Source organism: Malaclemys terrapin, chromosome 1 (genome assembly GCF_027887155.1).
Source record: "Malaclemys terrapin pileata isolate rMalTer1 chromosome 1, rMalTer1.hap1, whole genome shotgun sequence".
In the NCBI taxonomy this organism is placed as follows: Eukaryota; Metazoa; Chordata; order Testudines; family Emydidae; genus Malaclemys; species Malaclemys terrapin.
Window position 1 is genome coordinate 179,054,291 of NC_071505.1, and position 17,046 is coordinate 179,071,336.

General features: G+C 40.1%; 1 long non-coding RNA gene across 1 annotated transcript in view; it reads right to left on the minus strand.

Annotated features, from left to right (window-relative positions):
• Nucleotides 1–1,356: 1,356 nt before the first annotated feature.
• Nucleotides 1,357–17,046, minus strand: part of LOC128847739 (uncharacterized) — a 113,545-nt gene continuing 97,855 nt past the window's right edge. The window contains exon 4 of the long non-coding RNA XR_008446942.1: nt 1,357–1,483. This is a non-coding gene — a long non-coding RNA (uncharacterized LOC128847739). The remainder of the gene's footprint in view (nt 1,484–17,046) is intronic.

A 17,046-nucleotide genomic window follows, 5' to 3' on the forward strand; every position in this document is an offset into this window, starting at 1 on the left:
AGGGAGATTTCTGCTGAAAGTGTTTTTCTGATAGTCCCATGGAGAAGACTCCCTGTCAAACCATGAATAAATTGGAGTGGCTAAAGTATAATATCCTCAACTGAGCCAGGCAAATGCATGATTCATTTTCTGAGCCAATTAGAAGAATGTTAGATAAGGATAACATGGCAATTTATAAAAAAAATAATTTGGGACACTAAAAACTGGACATGGATTTGCAAGCACTCTGAAGTCATTGTTCCCTGCTACAATCTACCAAGACCCTGTAAAACCTTTAACTATTCTTTGCAGTCTAAAATAGTCATACTAAAATAATGTTCAGCCATTTCACCTAATGACAGAGGGTCCTGTGGCACCTTTGAGACTAACAGAAGTACTGGGAGCATAAGCTTTCGTGGGTAAGAACCTCACTTCTTCAGATGCAAGACATGTCTTACCCACGTTCTTACCCACGAAAGCTTATGCTCCCAGTACTTCTGTTAGTCTCAAAGGTGCCACAGGACCCTCTGTTGCTTATTCCAGGATGATGATTCTATGGAAGACCAGCTATCTGACAAGTAAGCACTTCACATTTTCTCTTTAGTTACACCAGCCATTAAATATCTTTGGCAGTACAAGCCACTAAAGCATACCACAGAATACCTTCAATACCAGTGGTCTACAATTGCAGCTGTAGTTGGATGGAATGTGTATCACATAAAGCCATTTTGCCCCACTCGGGCAGCACAAAGTGGCTGTATTGTTGCCGGAAGTGGCAAGTGGGAAATTCCTGGTGCATAGGGGACTCTTGCAGACATAAACTTGGTGAAGGCAGTGTAGCTGCTTCCTTTGCTAGCCTCCTCTGCCTCCTTCTAGTGTAGGCAGAGAGGGATGTAGCAGAGCTCCTCTATGCCTACACACCACTGGTGTAAAGGTCCCGATTGACCTTTTGCCAGTCAGATACGTTAGAGCAGGTCCAGCCTGTCTGGTCCAAATGGAATTCAACTGCAGGGGAGAATCTATTCTGTCCCCTTTAACTAACCAGCCTCTAGCAGTGACTAGTCCAGCAATGGCATCTGACAGGGGTTGCTATCTGCTTTTTGGGTGAAATTTTATCCCCACTAATTTCAATGGGGTCAGAATTTCACCCTATAAATAATTCAGCAAGTCATTGGTAGTATAAGCCTCCTAATTAAGACTGCTCCACAGTCAGTATTTGACACTGTTGGCCAATGGATAGGAGTGTGCTCCATAGATGCACTGAACCACCAATTAATGGTGAATGTCCATGGCACAGTCTTCTGTGTTACAGATAAGACTCTTTTCCCAGTGGTGAAATTAGAAACTTAAGTTTTATTATACTAACAGAGGCAGCATTCTTGAAGAACTACAGTTACTAGAAAGTAACCTTTCTTTCTTTTGAAGATATTTCTTGTCATTTCCTGGAAATGTTGCAGTTGCTCCTACTTACTGAAGGCTTTCTTCTGGGGAAAATGTTCTTTTTCTGGAAAGACACAGATTTTTAAATTTAAGAAAAACTTTAACTATTACACTATATAATTTTATTAGCATGAAACTGTTGTAGGAGCAGCAGTGATCTGTATGCTCTGTATAACTGTGCTCTGTATAACCTGTATGTTCAAAGGTCTGTTACACCTCCCCCCCCACCTTTGTCTCCTCTCCGTTTTTGAATACTTGTGAAGTGGCTTTCTCCCTCCCCCTCCCGCCTGAAATGCTTGTGGGATTAATGGGCTGCTTGAGCAGCTGGAAGATTAGAAGAGCTCCCAAGTAGACAAGGTGTCTGGGACTCTGATTAGGCAGCGATCACATGCCCAATGCGTGGACACTGCCCGAGGTGCAGCAGCCAAGTAATCTCTAGTCGCAGGCCATGAGGAACAGGTCCTTAAAAGGGGAAGGGGCCATGTGCTTGGCAGTGCACTCACAAGATTGTACCTCCTGTGAAGGCCCTTCGCCTGGCCCGCCTGGCCAGTGGTTCGCTGCGTTGCATTTTGTCATGCCTCGGGAAGACTTACCTTTATTGCACCATCCATCGCTGAGCTGTGGGACACTTACCTTAAAGGATCCTGACATCTCCAGTGCCATGCCTGTCCTGGGAGCATGAGTGTAACCCCCTCCTCCACCCCTTCTTTTGAGCTTAGCCATCAGTATAATAAATGTGCTGCTTTCTGCCAAACTCTTTTGGGTCATTAGTCCTTCCTAAGCTTACTAGCTGACCCAATTTCGAGTAACATAAACAACACTGTATACATTGTATTGTATTCTGTAGAAATTTGAGTGGATACACAAATATCTAACCATCCTGCAACTTTAGCCTCCATATTTATTTTTTTATTCTTTTAAAACACTTGTCCTTACAGTCTACAGTGCATTTTCACTTTAAATGCTCAATCTAATAATATCTTCACATGGGCAATAATAGCCAATAATTTACAGGTCGTTTTATAATAGCAGCACTGCTCATTCTTATATACAATCTTAAAGAAATAAATCTCTCCCCCAACCCAACCTCTCCCCACACAGAACTCAATAAACAAATGAGCCTTATGCCACGCCCTGAATATCAACATAGTTAGATTCTGTTGCAAAAGTAGAAAGAATGAGTTCCAGGTATTGTTGGCCAAATTGCCTCAGCTTATCTCAACCGCTGTGGTAGGGCAGAGTGTAGATGTCTGTAAGGTAGCCAAAAAATATCTGCCACAACATTCTTCTTGAACTTATTTAGTTTAAAATAATGAGGTTTTACAAGCATGTTATTTTAGGCACTTGGAATGTTCAAACTATACCGTTCCAATTTCACTTGTGATCTAACATATATGGAAGGCAGAACCCACATGCTAACCACCAGTCCTTTTATCTCCTTATGTTACATTTTTTGAAAGTGGTACATAGGACTATAAAAGAAAATGACTATTATTTCATTATTATTTTCTGCGCTTCATGAAAAATATTTTCTTTAATGTTTGTTTCATTAAGAAACTAAAGTGAGCAGAAATTATGCCTGGTCCAGAGACTCCTGTCCAAACTTGTATATTTTTTTCATTATCATTCCCAAGGAGCAAGGTTTTAACAATGCACATAATGCAGTAGTACTGAATAGAAGTATGAAAAAATGTAGTCTAATGGCCAACATTTTCAAAAGCTCCTAAGTTCTGTTTTCCAAAGTGACTTAGGCACTTGAGTTACTTTCAATGAGTCTTTGGCTCCTAAATGCCTAAGTCACTTTTGCAAATGGAAATGAGACTTCTAAATCACTTAAGAGCTTTTGAAAATTTTAACCAGTATTTTCAGGACAGGAGTGTAAGTAACCACGTATCCAGTTAAGTTACTAGTCTCTTCAGTATGTTTCCTGCATTAGAATCAGTTGGGTAAATAAGTCAATACATAAAGTTTACTTGAACTTGTTATAGACCACAATATGTTAAATCTGGGGAATCATTGACTTGTAGCAAAGCTATTTGGTTTGCTCCCAATGGAAATTACACAAGCTTGTTCCATGTAAAATGCAAATTGGGGAGTTTATTGAAAACATCTGGTCAGGTGGTATGGGGCTTAATTGTTGATATTGTTTTAACACTCACCTTAAAAACATGGGAAATTGTAAATTGGGGTGGGTGAGTTGGTTTGTGTAAGTCTGAACTGACCCAAACTTTTGTCTGTACCAGAACTGGAAATAAACCTTTTCTGAGGTTTCAAAAAGTTTGTTTAGCATTTTGAATCATCATCTTTTTTTCATGCAGTTCTTGGTTCTGGCTGGGAGCAGAAACAGAAGAGCTGAAATACCACAAATCTCATGGTACTTCTGACCTGATCAGAAATTTGAAAGTAGTAGTAATCTTACAAGACAGTGCATTTTAATGAATTTCATTAGTGATTGTTAAAAGTCCCCTCCTAAATCCAAACTAATCTAGAAGGATTCTCTAAGCATTTCATCCCCTGAGACTGGTTATCATCAGTAACTGATGATTCTCCTAGCTAGACTTTAGCATAGTGAGCATTGAAGCTTACTGCACTGTATATTTAATATTTTGTAATAATAATATTTAATATTAATATTGTGTTGGTTTTGTTCATGTGTTAACCTTAGAATAAAATAGAACAACAACAAAGGCTGCAAACAGTTGTCTGTGTGGAAATCAGATTACAGTATATGGCACGAAGTGCTATAGATAGTGAAGTTCTGATTAAGATTTAAATGCAAATTAGATATAGTGATTTAAAAACTGACCTTTGATACAGAAATATACAAGGATCTTTTCTCATTTCAGTGCACGTACAAAGACTATTAAATGCAATGAAAATCAGGCAAGAGAAATTTTCCTATCCCAGAAGAAGTAGCAATTTACTTGAATCAAAAATGTATAATAATCTACAAAATTGTTTATTTTATAATGTAGGGCTCTATTCCTGGCAAAATGACTTAGGCAGTCAGATCAGGTTCTGTTTCTGTCGGCAGGGTTGCTGGATTTTCTGGAAGCAGAATCAACATGCAGTTCAAAAAGAAATATAAACCTTTTGATTTAAGGTGATAAAATTCAAGTTCTGTTTGGGCAAGTGCAATTTGCTAAATTTAATCTCTCTCTATGTACATGTATGTATGTATTTATATTTTTAAATGGTCATTGTAACGATTACATTGGATGATAGGAGGCCTGAAAACTGACCAATTTCCAATTAAAATATTAATAATAATGGGCCAAGTTGTGGCCCATGCTTAGTTTGATCAGGACATGCAAGAATAAAAGACAGACACAAATATGGTTTTGGGCAGCAGGCTGCCGTTTTATTAACTTAGTTCCCTTCCCCATTGTTATCTTCCCAACCCCTCTCATATATCAGGCATTTAACTGGGTCCAGTGCAGTGTTAGAGGGCTCCTATCATAAAACCAAAAAGAGTTGATCCTCTTAACCCTAACCCTAACCCCTAGGACTCAACTCACTTCTGAATCCTCTTGCCATCCACCCCCTCGCCCCCCATCTACATAAGGAGTGTAGAAGTTATCAAGGATACCTCCATCTGCAAAGACTTCAGATCTCCCCTGTCTCTTACAAGCAGAAAGTCCACAAGAAAAATCCAGGGTCTCATTTACCTCTGGGAGCTGGCCCTTTTAGCCTTTTTGCTTTATTTAGCACTGGACGCAAGTTACAACAAACTAAACATGGATGTAGAACTGCTTTACAGCAATATTCCACATGAGGATAGACTACAAGCTGTCATGAGGCCTAAATGCCAGCAAATACATCAGCAGCAGCCACTTCAGACCAGTACTGATAGCTATAGCATGCCCATCTCCACTCAAATGTAGGAGGTGGGGGGTAGTCTGACATTGAAGTGTACAAGTTGTGTCTTGGCTATGACCCTAAAGCATATAATTGTTGTTGGAGAGTAGCAATGGCAGCTACCTGGGAAAGAATATCCAAAACCATTCACGTAAATCCTTTTCTCCCTGAGGAAGGTCAAGGTGCATGTTCGACCCTCTGCAAGAATTAAGAAAGGAACAGAATTTCCGTTAAATCGCCATGTTAGACTGACAGAGGTACAAAAGAGGCCAGTTTCTCTCTTTGTCCCTCTGCTGTTTCCTAATGTGATCTGTTATATGATCTTGACACTCAAGGCCAGGATGTTGGATGAAACTATGGAGTATGTGATATTTGACCAGTCCTTCAGTCTTCCAAGAGAAGAGTGCGAGACTAGGGGACGGGTACAGAAGACGAGCAATTCTGCTCTCGTTGAAATCTCTGTCAAAACAACCAACTGACTTCTATGAAAGCAGGATGTTGCACAGTGGGTAAGAGTATAGATAGTACCATACTGGAAAATATGCTTTCTGCTACCACAGTATCACTGGTCTTATTGTCCCCCTATCCCCAAGTGCTCCACTTAGCAAGAGAGAGTCACTGAGCCCTTGAGGCTGGGGGTGTTCCAGGATGGATATGATAGCAACAGCACTGCTGCTCTTGGCACAATGTGCATGCATGTGGTACTGTCATGGCAGAGCTGAGACGGCGGTGCTAGATGTGGATAGTTTTTACTACCTTTGATTTGTTCAAAAGTATTTAATGTTAATTTCAAGAGAAATCCCTTGTTCTCAAATGACAATAGCTTCTTCTTGATTCTGTGGGGGAGAGAACATGCTACTGAGAAGCAGAAGCATGAAGGATTGTTGTGAGAATGAAATGTAGTGATGGACTTGGATAAAGAAGCTTGCATTTCCTATCTGACTATATTAAGTTTTCCTTTAGCATGTGTTAAGAAGCCACACTCTGGCTATGATGAACCCTGACATATATGAAACTTTACTTTTATTTATGATTAATATTTTAACCAAGCTTCTAGCTGTTGTTATTAATTTGATTACATTTGATTTATTCAATGTTTATAATGTGTTGGAAAGCTGAAAAGCTGCAACTGGATATTGTAGTCAAACAGTACTTAGCACTATTGTGATGTCCTTATTCCCATTAACTTTAATAGAAGTTATGCCTGACTAAGGATGTCAGGAATTGGCCCATTACTATCATGATTTATTAAAAGGAGAAGAAGTGATATTATGATGTCTCATTTGATACTATTGCATTGCACTATATGCTTATCAACCACAATGTATAACAAACCATGGTCTGTTGTACACAAAGGAGATATAATGATGGAGTAGAACAGTAAGGCAAAGAAATTGGATGTCATTCTTTACACAGAAATGTGAGGGGGAGTGTGACAGGGTGTATCAACCCCGCACTGGCAATACAGGGGTTAACCAACTGGTTTTTGGGCCCAGGAGGCCATGGCCCCTCACCCTTGCTGGGCATGTCTCCGGGGAGGGAGCATATTAAAAAAAGGAAGCAGCTCAGCTCAGTCTGGGCTGGCTGAGGAGGAGAGTGAACGTGCACTATGGGCTCCTAGTGAGAAGCCGATGGGACTCCAGACCACCCAGGCTGAACACGCTGTGCCATGGGATACCAATCGGCTGCAGGACCGAATGGGACCTTGAGCCGCTACCAGCGGGGGAGATACCCAAGACAAGACTAAAGGTAAGAAGCAACCCAGGGAATGCTTTCGGGGACACAGAGACCTGAACACTGCAACTGGATAATTGGTTTCAGAAGGCCCTGGGTCAGAACCTGGGGGAGTAGGGTGGGCCTGGGTTCCCCTACCCTCCCCGTACGTACCCTTAGGCACTACTGCCATTAGCAAGATAGCCCCATAGACTCTTGCCATTGGGCACATTGCCGCCGGAGAAAGGTCGACTCCTTTGAACTTGTGTATCTAGGCACTGCTGCCACTGGAGAACAGGCAGCTCCTTAAACTCGTGCCATTAGACACCACGGCCACTGAAGTAAGCAGCTCCTCACTGGACTCTTATTACTATGCATTACCGCCGCCAGCGAGAGAGAGGGGTGTGTGTTGGACTCTTACCATTAGGCATTACTGCCACCAGAGAGGGGGCGGCTCCTCAGACCCTGCTGACCCCCTGACAGAGAGAGAAGAAAGGGAGAAGGAGGATTCTGCCTGATCTCATCCTATACTTAGATTGCATGCTCTTTGGGGCAGGGATCATCTTTTTGTTGTGTATATATCGTGCTTAGCACAGTGGGGCCCTGGTCCCTGATTCGGACATCTAAGCACTAGAACCATGCAAGTAAACAAACCAATTAATAATAATAAACAGGGCAAATGCAGCAGTGAGAATGAAATGTAGCTGACAGCAGGTATACTGTTGGGATATAGAGCTTCCTCCTCTTATCCCCTCCTGCTCTCCTTTCCACATACCCCAAAAGAAAAAATTGTCATTGGTGCCCAACTACCTGGTCATTTTTTGATCTCTATTAATAACTTGGCTGAATCCACCAAACCTTCTGATGAGAGCAAATGGTTGCAGTAGGCTATTGGAAACTATCAAGAGCACTTAGTGATTTTCTCCCTCCACATCAGGTGTAATATATACAAACATACTTTTTTTCAATATTGATAATTTTTGGCATTGTTTAGTTTGTCATCAAAGAGACTCTAGTGATGGTTTTTAATTGAGTATTTATGTTTCTGTCACAGATACACCAGCCAGGTCCTCAGCAGGTATAAATCAGCGTAGCTCCACTGATTTAATGGGCTGCATCCGTTTACAGCAGCAGAGGATCAGGCCCAATGTACCCAAGTGAGAAACTGGAAGGAGTAAATCACACACCAGGGTATAAAACACCTATTGGTGGTCAGAACATCTGTTTATTCCATGTGTATCATTAAGGTCTTGATCCAGAGTCTCTGAGCTCCCACAACTCTAATTGACTTCCCTGGGAATTGCAGGTGCAAAACACAGCTCAGGATCTGTCCTAAGTGCACTGAAATGATAGCAGCATTTTCCTTCTGTCTTATCTTCCCTTTGTGTTAGTAAAATTACCTTTGATTACTGAATGTTTTGTGTCAAATCTAATGCAAGATAAACAATAACAAATGTTTTCAGAAGCCTAAGAATAATCCTTTAATAATACATGAATAGATACAGTTAGGAAATATTATACTGGAAATCCCCCCCCCTTTTTTTTTTTTTCATTCTAGTCTGTAAGCTTAACACTGTGGTATTGTTCTTCAGTATTTGGTTTCGAGTCCAAATGAATGGGCCCAATTTACTGTGGACATTTCCATGAAGATAATTGTGTGGCTATCTGTAAACAAAGAAAGAGGCATCAGGAGATATTTCTTGGTTTCACAATGGCTCAAAATGAGTTGTGGTTTTATTATATCTTGCCTGATATTTTTAAAGGTGGGAGGCATTGTAATTCCCTGTCAATGGAGAGCAGCCTTTTACTTCTGTAATTAACCATTGCACAGTGGCAGTATTTGACAAAGAGTACTTTGTCCCCAAAAAGCAGCTGCATTAAAATAGTCTCTGAGACCTGAAGGGCCTCGTCCTGCCTCCACTGAAATCAATGGCTACATTCTTTTTAACTTTAATGGGAGCAGGGCAGGTCTAAATCTGTATAAAATACAATTATATGAATGTAGATGACTGAGGGCCAGATCTTCCCCCAGTCTGAGGCCATTTTGCAGTGCTCTGCCAGCCAAACCTGCCTTAAGCCTGTGTGGAATTCCCACGCGACAGTTTAGTAACAGGGCTACAAAAAATGCCCCTGCCCCCAGAATCAGCTAGGGGATGGACAGAGAGGATAAGATGGCCTCTTCACTGGTAGAGAGCTGGCAGGAGATCCCACCCTAACTTCCAGCGGCCAGCTCTATGATGGAAGGATGGGGTTCCCATTGGAGGAGAGACTGTGCAGGTCGCTGGAGTGGCCCACAGCAAGTTGAGATTCTGAATTTTGTAGAGGAAAGCGAGTCTGTGTGACAGCTATGCACCTGCCCTGCACATGGGAATCAGTGGAACCCCAAGGGGAAACAGGCCCCTGAATGATGACTGAGGGGCTGATGCTGAAGGGGCACTTGAGACTGTTTGTTTGCTGATATAGGTGAATTTCTGCCTCCCCAAAGACGAAGGGTTCTCCACCCCAAGGGAAGGGGTGGGAGTTTGTAGTTAACACACACCAGACTTGGGCTATGTCTATGGTACACAGCCTTTAGTGACAGGACCGGCTCTAGGCACCAGCAAACCAAGCACATGCTTGGGGCGGCACAATTCCAGGGGCGGCATTCCGGCCACTTTTTTTTTTTTTTTTTTTTTTTTGCTTCGGGCATCAAAAAACCTAGAGCTGGCCCTGTTTAGCGACATGGCTGTGTTGCCACAGCCATGCCACTAAAAATTGTGCTGTGCATCTGCTGTTTATCGGCTCTCCTGCTGACAAAAAACTTCTACCGCCAATGAGTGGTGTTTGCATTGTCACCAGGAGAGCGCTGCTGCCGACAATGCACTGTTCACACTGGCACTTGTTGTGGCAAAACTTTTGTCTTGGGGGTGAGGGGGGGTGTTGACATCTCTGAAAGACATAAGTTTTGTCATTCAAGTGCCAGTGTAGACTTAGCCTTAGGCAAACTTTGTGGAGGGGATTCTTGGGTGTCTTAAAGCTTCTGCAATAATTCCTACACCACTCCACCTCCCTGAGACTGACACAGAGTGTGACTGGGCATGGTCAGGCTATCCATGTACCCCAGAAATCCCTAGCTCTCTTAATGGCCTCTTAAAGCCATAAACTGTCTGCATAAATTCTCATCTTTGCCAAGGAATAGACATTCACCTCTCCTGTGCTGTTGGCTAGAGCTCGGGTATGAAGTCTGTGCCTTTAAAGGGAATGGTCTGAACTGTGCATGGAGACATAAAAAGAGATGAGTATAGGCCTTCATCAATAGGCAATAGTGCCTAGAGGCCCCAGAGAGATTGAGGTCCCATTATGCTGTGTGCTGAACATACATATAGTAAGATACAGTCGCTGCCTCAAGGAGCTTAGAATCTAAATAGACAAGACAGACAAAGGATGTATTTTATCCCCATTTTACAGATGAGAATTTGAGGCACAGAGAGATTGTTACTTGACCAAGATCACACAGGAAGTCTTTAGCAGAGATAGGAATTGAACTTAACCTAGTTCTCCTGAGTCCTTCCTGAGCCTTAACCATAACACCATCCTTCTTTTTTTCTTTTTCTCTCCCCTCTGAGATTTTATTGATATTGGGTTATTAGGAAAAGGGGATATTATTTCAATTTCATTGGCAGCATTTCCAGAATTACAACCAAGAATGTTTCCTTAATGCAATGTTGTCAACTTTTGCAAATTTACCAGGACTATGGCCCCTGCTGCAGGCAGTCTTGTGATGATGCAAAAATCTACAGCCTTCACATGATTTTTCTGGAAGAGGGAGAAGGGAGACTCCCTCCTGTAGCCAGGGCCAAAATCTTCCTACTCATTATAACTTTGTGAGAGTTGGTACCACTGTAATTGTCACACACACCTTGAAAGAGGAGAGCATTAAAATTAGAAAAGCAACCAGAAAAGAGATTTTTTTTTTAAATGTCATGATTTGAGGGGCCAATTTCATTATTGGGGAAGAGGGGCTGACATGATTTTTGAACATTTGGAGTTGGGACTACTTGAACACACACAAAGATAATTCTTACCTTCATTCCCATTAACATTTAAATGCAGAATTGGGCAAACTATGTAGATTATGTATTCAATATGGTATTTCAAATTCTCTTTATTACTGAACTCCTTATACTTAGGATCTTATCCGTACAGAACTGAAATATCCATTTTCATATTTTTTTAGATATTCCCAAAATTCTGATGCAGGATTAACTACTAAAAGTCTTTTTTTGCCTTATATTGTAGGGAATGGCCAGCAAGTGGCCTCTGTGAGCTGAACACAATACTTTTTTTTACCCTTTCCACTACCATTTCACCTTATATAATTGATTTAATACAAATAAGTGTTTATTGACACATTGTGGAAACTAGTTCAATTCCATGAGAATTGCAGAAAACAAATTTTTCACAGCTTCTGCAAACTTTGTGCATGTCTCCATGCATGAACTGGACATACCATTTTTACTGCAATGGCTCCTACAGCATTTACTACAACTACCCTTATATACACACATACCATAAGTGAGTCCAAAAGGAATGTGTATGTATGTATATGTATATTGTGTGTAATCTGATGGAACACCTACTGCATGGAATGTATGTCAAAGTAGTTGCCAAAAAAATCCAGATGATCACTTCTTAAAATATTTTCAACTATATATAGGTCTTTTGTGAACCTATAAAGAACATTTGTGTTTCAGAAAATACAGCAATGTAATCTGAAAAATACAGTAGTGTTTCTGATCACTTATTGCACCAACTAATCAGACAAAATATTTTGCTGTTTCTTGCATCTAGGTAAGTCAGACAAAGAAATTTATTTTTTCTCATGTCCCAAACTTGCAATGTTGTAATCCAGGGGTAGGCAACCTATGGCAAGCGTGCCGCCTTCAGCACGCGAGCTCATTTTCAGTGGCACTCACACTGGCTGGGTCCTGGCCACCGGTCCGGGGGGACTCTGCATTTTAATTTAATTTTAAATGAAGCTTCTTAAACATTTTAAAAAACTTATTTACTTTACATACAACAATAGTTTAGTTATATATTATAGACTTATAGAAAGAGACCTTCTAAAAACTTTAAAATGTATTACTGGCACACGAAACCTTAAATTAGAGTGAATAAATGAAGACTCGGCACACCACTTCTGAAAGGTTGCTGACCCCTGTAGTCAAACATATCAAAATCAGGATTTTACACTGGAAGGTAAGTTAGCTTCGCAACACACTGGGCACTGATTCAATATAATTACAAACTGTTTTGCAGCCTTCCTTGAAGTTGAAATACAGTGTTGCAGTTTCTAAGCCTCTTGATTCCCCTTTGCCTCATACAAGTGAACAAGTCAAACATCTTCATTTCTTTAAGGAAAGCAGAACCTATTATGAGTCAGTTGTGTTTATTTCAGACAGAACATGTGCACGCCAAAACAGTAAATTACAAGCTGTGTACATTGGTCTCCAATACCTTTGCACTGATTATGAAAATAATTAGGAAGGCCTTTGTGATCCAAAGAGCCCCTCAATACCCACTGGCAAAAGACCCACTATACTGTAATTCATATCAGGCCCTACACACTCACTACCCCCTACACACTGCTGTCATAATATGTGTCCAAAAGGTATCTTATAAATTATCATCTGTAAACTGGTATGGAATGCTGGTCAGGAATATTATTGTGTCATGTATGGATGGATCGTACATAAAGAATTGTGTGTGCTGGAAATACGTTCTTAAAATGTGTTTTGGAGGCAGGGCATAAATCAAACCTGCCATAGGCAAAGGAGTATGGATTTACCTGTTTGACCTGTTTGATTGCAGGCAGAGGACAATGAAAGAATATTTTCGTACAAAGCAGTGCTGTTATATTGAATTAAGAATGAGACTGTGGTTAAACCAACTGACTGGTGTGTACACTGTCTCCTTGGAGCCAGCAAACATAATTTCTGTGAGTATCATGGCAAGAGAGACTGGACCCTACAAAGAGATGTCTCTGGGAAACTTGAGAACTGGGGTTCACTGATTGTAACATGCAAGGCAAGATAAAGACTGGTAAAGTCTCCAGGAGTTTGCTGGTGAAGTGGACAGACTGGTGTGGCAGGGAGCTGGCACACAATGTGGTCTCCAGCAAAGCTCACTCTTGCTGAGGCAGAGGGTTAACACGGTGGCTTATGGTTCTGGATTCCTTAAGGAGAGTGTCACAGGCCTATTTTTCCTTGGCTTCAACAGGTACAGGTGAACACTCTGCATTTCTGAGGCATTCTAAAAAATGAGTTACAGCTGTCTTAGTGTCCAAGATTAAATTCAAAGAAGTTTACAGTGCTCAGAACTGCAAATCTGGTAAACTGCTTTCTTGTCCATCACATGCAATAAAAACTATATACATTGGTAGAGATGGATGGTCAAACAGCAGCAAACATAAACATTCATTGGCCACTTGCCATTTCTCAATTGAATACCATGATAAAGAATGACATCACTGCAGTTTAATGTCCCTTACAGGCTTCCTACTTACACTGCCATAAAGTATTAAATTTCTACTTCTGAATATCTCCGTCACTCTCAATAATAAGTTGATATAAATTGATGTTTAACAAAAAGTGACTCTAACTGTTCAATACCATTATTGTTTCACAGTAGCCGGGTTAAATCAATGTATCGTCTCATGTTGTGTCCCAGAAAAGTTAAACAGGGAATTGCAGTTGTTACCAAATTCCAAATTGACTGCACCAAAAGACTTCAGGTTGGGAGTTCAACTCTTCCACAATTTCCATCCAGTTTATGCATGTATCATTCCCTGTTCATGGAGTCATGATTGGTTTAGTAGCAAAAGCTTAGATTGAGCACAAGATACATTCTAGTGTTAAACTTTTGTAGGTTTCAGTCGTCTCTCCAATTTTAATTAAGATATGTGAATACCTTGAAATTGTCGACAGCTACTATATTCGACAGTGCCATATGTGTAAGATCATTTAAAAGTTATTTTCATTTTACAGATGGGAAAACTGAGGCATTGAGAAATTAAGTGATTTGTCTAAGGTCACATAAAAAGTCCCTAATTCCCCTTACAGTGTCTTGACCACAAGACTCTCCTTTGTCTCCCTTGTTGTTCTTGAAGATATCTGTTCATTTAACAGGTATTTTTTAATCCATTTATATTTTGTGAAACATATTTTGATTTGGGCCAAAAACAACCTAATGCTTTTCTTCTCAGAACAAATGTCTGTTGACCGGTATTCTTGTGTGTTTGAAGTTCTTTCTTTAACAAGTTTATTGCTTTGTTAGGTCTTCATTTTCAAGGGCATCAGAACATTCCTTTCTATTTTGGTTTGGTCTGTGAAAAGTATTCTTGGCTTCATCCAAGGAAGAAGCACTTATGTCATCCTTTAGAGGTATGATATACATCCCATACTTAGGCATTTTTAGTGGGTGGAGGAATGCATCTTATAGAAATATTACCTGTTCAACAAGCATCCTTTACTGTGCTTCTGGATAACATGGTAATAATACTTAGTTCTTACATAGCACAGCTCACTTGTAGATTTCGAAGTGCTTTACACAGGAGAGATCAGCATGATTATCCCCATTTTACAGAAAAGGAAACTGAGGCACAAAGAAGGGCAGTGACTTGCCCAGAATCATTCAGCTGGCCAGTGAAGAGCTGGGAATAGAACACCAGTTTTCTGAGTCCCAATACAGTGCTTTGTGCAGTACGTCCCAGTGAAATCTACAAATGTGCGGAGAGCAGCCCCAGGCTTATGCATCACTGCTAACATTCTGCAAAGATGTGAATAACTCCCATCAGCAAATACTGGGTCAAGCTCTGACCTCAGATTAAATCTTGGTCCCAATACTTTTGCCATTTACAATACTTAAGTGGGATTGGGATTTGGCTCTGTTACATTGTTTAAAATCCAAACTAATGCCATTGAAGTCAATGGAGTTACTGTGCAGAATTTGGCTAGTTTACCTTTAATATTCTTTTGTTTTCATGATCAGAGCCCCAGCATACTATATGATGATGGTCATGAAATGTTTAAGGTGGTAATTCTGATTCATATAACAAAAAACAGTTGCAAATTGAGAAATCAAAGGGCGTGAGAACTATTGTACCCTTTCACCCTAAATACATAATATATTTCTCTTTACTTACATAATCGGAAATCTGTCTCTTTCCACCAAGATAAGCAGACTACGTAAAAATACAATTGCAGGAATATAGCCCCTTTTCATGTGGAAGGTATACTCTGTAATTACTGTGGCAGCAGAAAATTACCCAGTTATAAAGAGCTACGTAAACACATTTAAGAAAGTCAGGTTTTGATTAATCAGAGCATTTATAATATGCAGCAATCACAGAGGGGAAAAAATCTATCGGTAACTTATTAACATTTACACGGTAAAGGTGCAGATTGGACAGTCTCCATATAAAAGACACTTATTTTTTTGTGATCCATCAAATATATTAACTCAGCCAATAATGAAACATCCATCCTTCTCTCATTAAGGGGAGAGTTGACAAAAAGGGGGAAAGTGTTTTCTACCTCTAAAAGGCAGAAATATTTTTAGATAAAGGGAGAGGGCATACATTGTTGTTCTTGTATTGCCAATTAAACTTGTGTTGTTTCAATTGTCATAGAATGTCATATTAGCTGGATTTCTGACTGCTCTCATACAGATATGACAGAGTAGGGGAAAGAACCTACTATTTTTATGAAGTTTCTGAAGAGTTTATAAAGAGACTGCAATAATTATTGTGTCCTATTGCTTCTGTAGGCTAAGAACTATATATATATATATAACTATTTATATATATTCCAAGTTTGGAAACAAATTCAAAAGTTTTAAGGGGTAAAGAAGGACCCGAAGTTAATGGAGTGTCTATCAGTTGTCTTCTGTCCCACGTTTTGTCAGTATTCCAAAAGAAAGCAGCAAAATGGCAGCTGCTTGTACTCTCTGAATATTGCTTGCTTCACATCAGTGCCAGATTTTAATTGAGTGTGCAAGTCTTTGCATGGACACAAAGGAGTATATCACAAAGCTTCTTTTGGATTTTTCTGCATGAATTCACACACGGTACTCGCCCCCGTCCCTGTTGCCCCCTCCAAAAATCTATTGTATGCCAGTCTTGCCTTTGTGCAGTGAGTACAGTAAGATGTTCTTCTGTGGTAGCCACACACACAGGATCAAATCTCACACCGAATCTGCGGTGCAGTTCACAAAACTAAAAACCATGGAGAGCTCAACCCCACATATGACAATTTTCATATAGTCCTTAAATATTTTCAGGCCTGATAGCAAACATTGAGGGCATAAACCTTGAAGAAACCCCAAAGTTCCAGTTCTCATTTCATAGTGAATTAAACATAGATGCAAGGAATCACGTCTGCATAGAGCAAGTTTAAGGTTTTAAGAGCACCAAGGATTTACTAAAAGAACGGAGGTAGATGAGGAAGAGAAAATTTGCCCGTGGGGGAGATAATGTCAAATGCAAATAGAATTTAAAGAATGTACGAGACTATTATATTTAATCTTACCTTATCTGTCATTTCAAGTCTGTCAGCAAATAAGTTGGTCAAGGGAAATACATTGTTATATGTATTATGTATGCCACATGGATTACATAGCATAACAGTTTGCTCAAGTTAGGAACATGCCTACTGAGGACTTCCAAGATGAAAACTGGATATTTTTTATATATTTCATCTTAGAACATCATGCTAATATTAATCTCTATCAATGAATAACTGAGGATGGTAAATTGTACAAATAAAAAGGAATAATTACACCACCATAAAAGGAAATGTAGCTCTAACCTCACTTTAAATTAGAGGAACACGGTGTAGTCATGTTCAAGGCTGATTAGAAGGGAAGCCAACTTTGAAATGTTGCCAGATATTTTGTAGCATGAATGACCCTTTCTCTTTCTCTCTCACATGCATGACACACTGAGAAGCTTTGCTGCCTACTGCAGCAATCTCTTGTTTCAGTATGAAGAAACTGTCAGAGATAAGGCAAGCAGATATG